Genomic DNA, 10,637 nt, shown 5'->3' on the forward strand with positions numbered 1-10,637 from the left:
TAAATGATCATTTGTTCATAAATAAAACTGACAGTTCTCATGAAATTAGCAACAAATAAATTATATATAAACCAAGACGTAAAATCAACAATAGCCAGCTGTGGCCGAAAAATCAGAGGCATAAACCAGCTGCAATAGCCTGTCCAAGGAAATTGCTCTCTTATTGATTGAGAGGGTTAAATTAGATAGGGTGACAATGTGGTGTCAGTTTCGGCCTACCATGCAGGTGTTTGTGGAAAGCATGCATGCACCTGTTCACCACCTAATTCAAGCTGTGATGATGGCGATTCTATTATATATATATATATATATATATATATATATATATATATATATATATATATATATATATATATATATATATATATATATATATTAGCTCTTTAACGACAGCTGTTATCTTCCAAGAAAGTTACATATTTTTATACTGGAGGGGGTCGGGTGGAGTGGCATAGGTATGTTTTTCCTGCTATATATATCACAAAGCGCTTATTTTTACTTTAATATATCTCAGGTTTAAAGAGTGTTCAGGAAAAATTGTCCCAAGTCACGTACCCCACGTCCACATTTACTTTTCTTTTTTGATATTCTTTCAATTACAGTGGTTGTGTAAATTCACCATTAACATTATCCAAACATTTCTCCCTCGTCGTAAATTGTAAATACATACATTTTGCCAATTAACTTATACGTGTATATTTTGATTATTACCACCATTTTCAACATCTCTGCTAAATGAGGTGTATTGATTAAATTGTAGATACAAATTCCAGTGTGGGAGAAGAGGGCGCACAGCCATTCTCAAAGGACTGAGAATGGCAGGTTTTTCAAAACTGGGCACTCTACGTGCATGTATATAGTCTTACTGTCGTGTTTGACTGATAACAATGCGTGTATTTAAAATGCATATAATATTTAGTTTGAGACGTTGTGGTGTGTGCACAATTAACGTATACTGTGAATTCCAGAAACCCAATATACATGTATATTTCCACGGAAACATATTTTGATCATTACTTACAAATATTTTCATTTACATATATACGGTCACCATTGCGAGTGGGAGAAAATGGGAGTGGGGAGGGGGGGGGAGTCCTAAGTAAAACATCGCATCCAGCAGTCCAAGCCTCGAAAAAACCCAAAAGAGACTATAATAGGGACCGTAAAAAAAATACCGGTATTTTTTGAATAGCACAAATAGTTACCTTTCACAAAATTTCTCGCAGCCTAGTAATAAAGTTCCTTAAATGTATATCGCTGGTCGCAGTATAACTTTTTCAAACTTACGAATCATTTAAACATAAAAAATAGCACATGCGAAAGTCTGATACTTACTGAAAGGAAAAAAATTAGCTATTCTTAATAATTACAGACTATTTGATTTGGTAAGCAAATATGGATTTTGGCCAAGAATCTCTGGTATATAGCCTCTTTAAAATCGTCCACATGTAGGTCATACAATCAGCGTCCAGATGAATTGATAATAACACTATCCAGGAGAATTTTTACTCATATTTTTTAATGTTTTACAATGGAATTTAATGCACTCAGATGTTTGAGTTATAAGGTGGGCTGTATGGACCATGCGGACAATGATATGTACTCTAATCTTTTTTTCACACTGGCAATATTTTTGTAAACACTGTTTAGGTCATCTATAACGCAAGCCGTAAGAGCTATTCCAACATTAAAACTGTATTTAGGCTTGAAAAAAGTTCATGTGTAGCCAGATTATATAAACACCAGTCATATTTCTTCATAAAGCCCACCATGCAATGGACTCAAACATTTGAATAGGGTTCTCGGTGGCAGAGTGGTTAGAGTGTTAGCGCAGCCCAATTTCACATGAGCCTCTCAACAGTGCGGCTGCCATGAGTTCAAGTCCAGCTAATGCTGTCTTCCTCCAAGGTTGTACGTGGGAAGGTCTGAAAGCAACCTACTGATTGTCGTGGGTTTCCCTGAGCTCTGAGCGCGGCTTCCTCCCATCACAATGCTGATGAACGCCACAGCAGAAATAAATTATTCTTGCGTATATGGCGCGTAAAACCCAGATAAATAAATAAATCAATCAAACAGTCGATTTATCCCTCTTAATTTTAGATAAATAAATGAAACTATTTTACATATATATATATATATATATATATATATATATATATATATTGTTTCATAATTGGCATGTATTTCAAAAAATGAATTGTATTAATCGGTGTGCAAATCTCTGTTTCTAAGAAACACATATAGTAGCAAAATGCGGTACATCATCTCCTCTTGTACCTAACTGCTTTTGTTTCAGAATTGGCATGTATTTCAAAAATGAATTGTATTAATCGGTGTGCAAATCTCTGTTTCTGAGAAACACATATAGTAGCAAAATGCAGTACATCATCTCCTCTTGTACCTAACTGTTTTTATGAACATTCACGGAAAAGTGTGACGTGCAATTATTACAGAAAATAGTACATACGTGTGGCTTTAATGCACTTCGTTAAGGATGGAAGGCAGTATTACGAGGTATATATACATGTATTTTTTGAGTTACCGTTTTATAAACCTCACTTCACTTTTTATCTTTCTTTCACTTTAAATCTGACTTTCAATCTAAATAGTTGAACGAAACACCGAGGGCCTCACGATTAAATATTAGTAAAAACATACGTGACTTATAACGTTAATGTAAGATACAGTTTATACAGAATCACAGTGATAACTTTACATCATAAAACGTACGTGGGAAGGTCATCCAGCAACCTGCGGATGATCGTGGGTTTCTGCCGGGCTCAGCCCGGTTTTCTCCCACCATAACGCTGGCCGCCGTCGTGTAAGTGAAATACTCTGGTGTACGGAAAACACCAATCAAAAAAACACATCATGAAAAAGACTTAAGTTTGCATTTGGACAAACTACAGGCCTACCTTACCATATGGCTATAATTCTTTCTTTTCTTCTTGTGATTATGAGTACATGTTTAGCTATAGATTTATTTTCAATGACCTGGACGTAAGACGATGCAATATGAAAACATAGAACATTTATCTAAAATTACAGAACGAATACACGTTCATTTATTCATTCTCTCAAAAATGTATTCAAAGAGATTTTGTCGTATAGAAACTAAGGATTCATTATACGTACTGCATTGTTTTAAATATGACGTTACACTGGCTCTTAAAAATTATAATTAAATTAAACGATGGATTAAAATTTGTTAGAAGTTGAACTTTTTATTGAATAATGTTTTTTTACTACAAAAAAAAAATACTTTTCTGGAGCCGATATAATTTTATGTAGAGGGTGCAGATATATCAGGGCAAATCAAGGGAAATCACTGCATCAGGCATAGACCTTCTATACAAAGAGAGGCAACTCCTATAACTGGTCATGTTGAAGGATTTATCTCGAATGACATTTGCCTAATTCTAATTTTATTAGAGCAAATATGGAGCAAATATTCAGTTTTATTCAGGGCTTAATTTTTATATACAAACACGGTGCCACCTTGCAGGTACATGTACATATTACTAGACAGCTGGCCATATTATCAGACCTAATAGATGTGTTATGTCTAGAACATTCTGAATTAGTCCTTATCTCGTAATTTGTTCAGTCCGTTGATCCGTTGATCACTGAGTAAACATTCTATAAATGACAGTTGTGGAATAGAAAATAACTTGACAGTAAATGTTTACATTGAGTACATTTTATACGAGTATTATGATCGAGGTGCGGGTTCAAAACCAACCTTGGACAGGAAATTTGTAGAAACTCCCGCTTTCACTGTTTGTGGGCCATTTTTGGTGACATTAAGTGGTCGACGACCGTTCAATGGCCATAATTTGTGCATTGTTACATTCGTTGAAGATCACTTGTCTTCCAGTAATATAAAAAAATATAATCTGTTAAATGTAACTGAAAGCCTGTTGTCTGCGTGATGCTAGAATGTATTGTTATTGAACATTGTTACTGTTATTCAGTATAAAGATTCTAATTGGACAAACGGAAGATTATGTTGAATATGACACAGAATTATGTTATAATACAGAACACCATCCAGCATTACTCGGATAACAGACTTTCTGTTAACATTAACTTTTGTTTTTTTTATTGCATGTGGGAAAATTTGTCAGTAACTTGTCCACCAAGGTCGGTGGTTTTGCACAGGAAAGTCGGTTTCATCCCTGATCGCCTTTGTATGAGTGAAATTTTCGAGACTATGGTGTGAACAATAATGAAATACATAAATGAATAAATGTCCAAACATTTGAAAATATATGTATGTAAATCTACCTTGTCGACAAAAACATAGGTGGATGATACATATTCGTTTAAATGTGTTGCTTTGGAAAAGTTTTTTTATTTCTGGACAAAAACCTAAAGAAACAGTTCCATGGCAATCAGCTATTTTTGACAGGTCAAAACTTTGGGCTATGCGATGTGAATTGCTGTCACAGAACCCATTACCAATGTATTGGATACTCACAAATGTATATTCTTATTCTGTTTTGTAAAGAGAAAAATAGCAGTGCTGCTTTGGTTACTACGATTCTCTTTTGCGCACATAAATATTAGATTAAATGTAGATGATTCGTTTTTCCCACAGCCCCTACGGCACTCTCCAACTTGACTTATTATAAAGAGCCTTTATCTGCTCCTGGATAGGGGCCTTACCGCTATGACCCCCGGAACTCTACACAAGAAGTATTTCGAGAGAAAAAAATATGACCCTTGCGTCCGCGTTGTATATCCTGTTTCATATTCAATACAGACCTGTCAGTGTGCGGTACGTGAGGGTTGCTCAATGTCAGATGAATCTGGACAGAATATGCCAGCGTATTTGCAGCTGATATATGATACATGTGTTTCAAAACTTTGACAGTGGAATTCAGTACCGGTATTTTAACTGATTGTTGTAGGAAAATATGTCCATGGGCGACGTAAGCCTACCAATATTTATGGCTATCGCATAGAAATATAGCATTTCAGGCAGGCCTGTATGCTTATATCTACGTACGATGGCAATCAGAGTTGCATACAGAAAACACAAATCCATGTAGTAAACTTTCCATGTGTTAAAAACTGGATTAATGCCCCCATATATGCTGGCGATATATTTGTAGATCCAGAGGACGAAATACTATAGGCATGAAAGAATTAAGGTGCATATCCTCCACATCCACGGTAATCCAGTTTCCTGCAATCATACATGTATTTTTCTACATGTATATATGCCTGTAACGAAGATTTTTTTATATGCCATTTTTCGAACAATTATAATATTTATATGATTAACACCATACTCAAGAATTTTTTTACTTGTACGATGGCAATCAGATTTGAACCCGCACCTCGTGTGTCCTCGCATGTGTGTGTGTGGGGGGGGGGGGGAGAGGGGGGGTTACGTCGTACTTAACAATTTTTCTGTTATGTGACGACCATGAATGATTAGGCGTGTGTACATATACTGCGTCTTCTTGTGGCAGAACGAGTTGCTGCCGCCACTGAAGCATCATACCGAAGACACCTGCAGATATGACACCCCATGCATACAGTCACATTATACTGACACTAGGCCATCCAGTTCTGTTTCTTTGCTCTAAACTCTCCGTGATGAGCTCCAAGGGAGGCAGTAACAAGCACAATTTTTCATGACTTCGGTATAAGCCGACACTCGTTGACTAAATCTTTGTTTAATCTACGAAGCAATGTAAAGGGTTTTTTTACCCTCGCAACAGAGCGTCTTGTTGATAAAGATTGTTTTTTTTATTATTATAGCTTGTCCTCAGACATCATGATCAATCATGTTATCGTGAAAACGTCATGAAAACATATCCAATCATTTTATGAAGCAGAACGTAAAGTGAAGAGGACTTTTCCCGTCAGATTACAATCTGTTGAAATAATATATAAGATCAATTATCTGCGAATATCCGAGTGACTTTGTAATCAGAATTTGAAACACGTAAAATACTTTGCAGCAGACATGTGCAATACATGGTATTTAGGTTCCTTGTACAGTTTGTATAAACAGTAACAAAACATGAGGAGATAATGTATATTCTTGTTGACAATATAGGTATACACCTCAAAATAAAAATGACATACAGACAGACGATATTCAGATATTTTACCAGACCATTTTTTTTTGTATCAGCTATAGTAGAGTATAAAAACAGGGCGATGTCAGCAAGAGACACACATTCACACATAATTAACAGGTTAGATCGAACAAATTACTATGTTAGTCACTCAAACAGTTCTACTCTAAAACTGTATCTCCGGGTGTCAGCTGATATACTCTCACGTGGTATCCGGTAGCTCATGGCAATCTCTATAACAATAACCATGGGAAAATCTCTGTCAATAGTAACTCGGTCGAAATAACGCGAACTACAAGACCGTAAAGAGCTTTTCACCTCTCCTTTTCACCCTATGCGTCTTTTCGCCTGAGTCAGTGTTGAAAGGGGACTGAATTCTTGAAGGGACATCTGACGCGCTCTACCGCCCAACGTTTCGGTTCACTGCTCAGTTCCTTTCATGAAATGAATTTTAGAGCACGGAATTACCTTGTGTCATTTTCACATTCCTTTCCAGCGCATATTGGTTCACGTGATCTTTTTCCGATGACGTTAATTAGTCTGACAAACAATTATATATAACGGTATTCGAACGTAAAATTTGGAATTGTCTATCACTGTAGATGAGTTATCCGTACAGTCTACAGGACATAACACTGCAGTGATAGAGAAACGTGTTAACAGTCTTTCTGTAGTCATATAAAAGATATCTCACGCTCGAATTTCACGACGGGAGTATTTCATATAATTGCTACACTTTTGTAGGTAAAAGGCCTGTATGTATAACTTCCAAACCACGGCACCAAAGGAATGTTTGTAACCCACGCTGTATATGTAGGTCGTGTTGTAGCTGTACGCCTGCATAAGTCAGCTCCAGTATTGCTTAGCTGGGCTTTTCAACTGTATATACATGTATACGTTGGTAAATAATATACCAGTGGAATACTGGCCAATCCTAGTGAAGGCCAGTTGTACTTGCATTAGCTTTGCACACCGGATAATAATTTTATGGCTATATGAAGTCGTACAACTCGTGCAATTATGCCGAAACACGTAGAAAGCACCATTTAGACTGATGGGGTTTCTGTTCTTCCACATACATATTTAGTTACTTCACATCCTGTTCGTGAAACAGTCCTCATTCCACATATGTGTCGCTCCTTTTCCAGTGGTACATACACGTGCTATATGTCTTTGTATGACCTTGACAGTATGTGTTCCGTTTACCATTGTGCACATATCATGGGAGCTTTGCGCCCCTTTATATAAGTATGTAAGGGTCATGAAGGAATTTAACCCGGAGCAGTCCTCTTTCCTATATGGGTGGATGACTTCTGTGAATGTGTAGTATGTAACTTCAATTCTCGCATGCGTAGAATGATAAATGATTGCATCTTTTTGAAAAATTACAACTTGAGGTCAAAATTATACGATACATAAACCGTGATGCTTGTTGCATTGGTTAGTATTTCCCCGTCTACTGAAGGCAGTCGACTATACTCTAATCTAACACTCACGGATGCAGTGTTAATAGAAGTGGAGGTGTGTGGAAGAAATCAGTATTATAGTTTCGGTATATCCGGGTCCACAACGCATCTGTATAATGTGCAATATTATACAATATACATTATTATGTTGTTTACTTCCACCAGACGTTTCTTTAATATATGTACAGGTAGAAGTTGGGTATCTAGATATGAACTGCATTAGTTTGACCATGAGAATATGGTCAAAACCCCATGTCACTTATGTGCAGGTACGTCACGTGAGGTTTTGACCATGAGAATATGGTCAAAACCCCATGTCACTTATGTGCAGGTACGTGACGTGAGGTTTTCGGCAAAGATTATGCCTAAAGAATGAGATTCATTGCCTATCCATTGGCCACACATACCTAAGTTCATCAACCATGCATGCATCATAACTTTTCGGTGGCCAATATCAAAGGATTATCTAAATCGATGGTTTCGAGATACGTCACAAAGGCCATTGATTTCAGGCTGGGATTAGAAGTCCGTCAGTTACGAGAAGATACGCGCTTAACCCTGAAAACCTTTCGTTCCTCAACCAATAACTTCAGACCAACGTGCAAAACAACAATGTCAGTGAGATTCATTAAATCAGGTCTTGTCAGATCTCCAGACCATTTTAGCGAATAAAGCTTTCACATCGCTTTGACGGGATGCTGCCTGTCGGTGCTCGCGTGCATAACTCGCAAGCCCGTGTCGCCACTTGTCACCTGGCAGCCAGGACCTCTCGAACATAATACCTTGGTGATTGACGGCTGTTCAGCGTGACATGTTCTTTAAAAAATCTGAACTCACAGGCCCGCAAATAGCTGACCTGCTTTTTCTGTTTATTTTGTAGTCGGTGTATATAAAAGCCACCATGCTGCAAAGCACAGCTATACAGCTAAAACATTTCTTTAAACTTTTATAGACTATATACAGATGTACCCTCTTCCAGTTGAATGTGTTGGATGCGCTGGAATAAGAGCCAGGGTGTGTCAGATCTACGCCTGTATATACGACCAGGAAAGCAGATATATAATACTCATAGAGAAAACTTGCAACGAAGAAGTGGCATAAAAAACGGACGCCATGCATCCCATATTGCCCACAAATGAAAATGCTCTTTAATATATATAATTCTCTATACAACGTATGTGGAATAAATAAAAAATAAATCAAATTAGTTATTATAAGTGTATGTACAAGGATAAATACTTTATTTATTGGACAATCATACTAAAGAATATTTTTACTTTAACGATACTTGTGCTATATATAATACGCACTTTGTAATCTAAAGGAGGTTGTTTTAATATGCCGCGAAACATGCATGCAGCAGTTTTTACTCCACTTGTTTCATGCAGTGGAAAACTGTAACAGAAATAAACCCGATACCAAGTTGAGTCTAAACTAAATTCCATTTTTTTCCCCCGAACAGTAGTGGTAAATGCAATAAAATTCGTCTGTTAAGTCAGCTAAGAATGGTTTATGTTTCAATATATTTTTTTTATGCAACCCATCACTACATTGCTCATAATTTCATATCGTATGTATCTATAAGATCTGGCGGTTGCGTGACAGACGTCATATAGCTGATATTTATTACATGAATAACGCCAGAGGCATGTACAAAATCTCAAGCGGGTAATGCACAATGTATAATGAAAGGCTGCGGTGCATGTGCTCTGATATATACAATATTCCATTTGATACGGCTTTTAGAACAATTCAATTTGCGTTACAGTATATAAGTGTATAAACGAAGAAATACACATTTCTGGAGACCGGTATGTTTATTTAAATGGTACCGTTTCTATAATATAAACCCCTCTTTCATAAGTTTTGATATTGAATATTATAGTCTGTACATATAGACACTGTGCTGATGTATGATGCACTGATGTATGATGTGCTGATGTTTGCTGTGGTGATGTATGACGTATGATGTGCTGATGCATGGATGTGCTGATGTATGATGTGCTGATGTACGATGTGTTGATGTATGGATGTGCTGATGTATGATGTATGGTGTGCTGATGTATGGATGTGCTGATGTATGATGTATGATGTACTGATGTATGATGTACTGATGTATGGATGTTATGTAAACACTCAGATAACTCAGACTTGCTGCTAAATTGACCAGATTAATTAATAACAGACTTTCTGCTAAGTTGACCAGATTAATTTTTAAGTGTATTTATATATATATATATATATATATACATATTTTATTAACTCAACATAACCATTCTTTTAGACTAACAGGATATTATGTTACATATGAAACAATTATGTGTTGTAAAAACAGAATACATTCCAGCATCACTCAGGCAACAGACTTTCTGTTAACATTAACAGATTAATTTTTTGAGTGTAGAAAAGCACAACTATATGTGACCGCCGTATACCTGAACAACCTAACACAGAAATCAAGGCGTTAATACAGTTACAATGACACGCTGCACCTTTGTAGTATACCATGCACAATACATTTCTTGTAACAGTCACAGTAGAATTTCCGTTTTAAGGGTGGCGCTGTATTTTACCAGATCGTCCTTAATTTCCGGAGAAGTGCACTTTAACAGAGATTTGCTCAGCATCAGTAACCACATGGGGACTGAGAGAAGCTGTCACCGTATACCTGTACCACGCCCGTTTTTTCTCCGCTTTGTATCCGGCTTGACGCGTTACCTGTGCCACCCCATTGTCCTGTTACCTTGCGGAGGTTTCATGTCCCAGTGGGAACGTGTGGCTGATCAATGCTGGTGCGTGATGCAGCCCATTGGTAGTCAACCTCGTGTCAACTTTGTCGCAAATTGAGCTGCCCAGAATGGTAGCTATCCGATTGCTCAATCACGTGCATGTGAGCTGTGTTTTAGGCCCACTGAGGCTTTGCTGTACATAACGGAAAACACAATAATCAATAGCCGCACAAAGTCAGCTTCCCCTCCGTTTCTTCTCGGGTAACGTTATTTTAAGCGATTCATGCGACTTCAAAGCTGAAGCCCACATAGTTTATTTATGAAGCATTTTTATTTGGATTGGTTAG

Source organism: Liolophura sinensis, chromosome 1 (assembly GCF_032854445.1).
Source record: "Liolophura sinensis isolate JHLJ2023 chromosome 1, CUHK_Ljap_v2, whole genome shotgun sequence".
NCBI classification, from domain to species: Eukaryota; Metazoa; Mollusca; class Polyplacophora; order Chitonida; family Chitonidae; genus Liolophura; species Liolophura sinensis.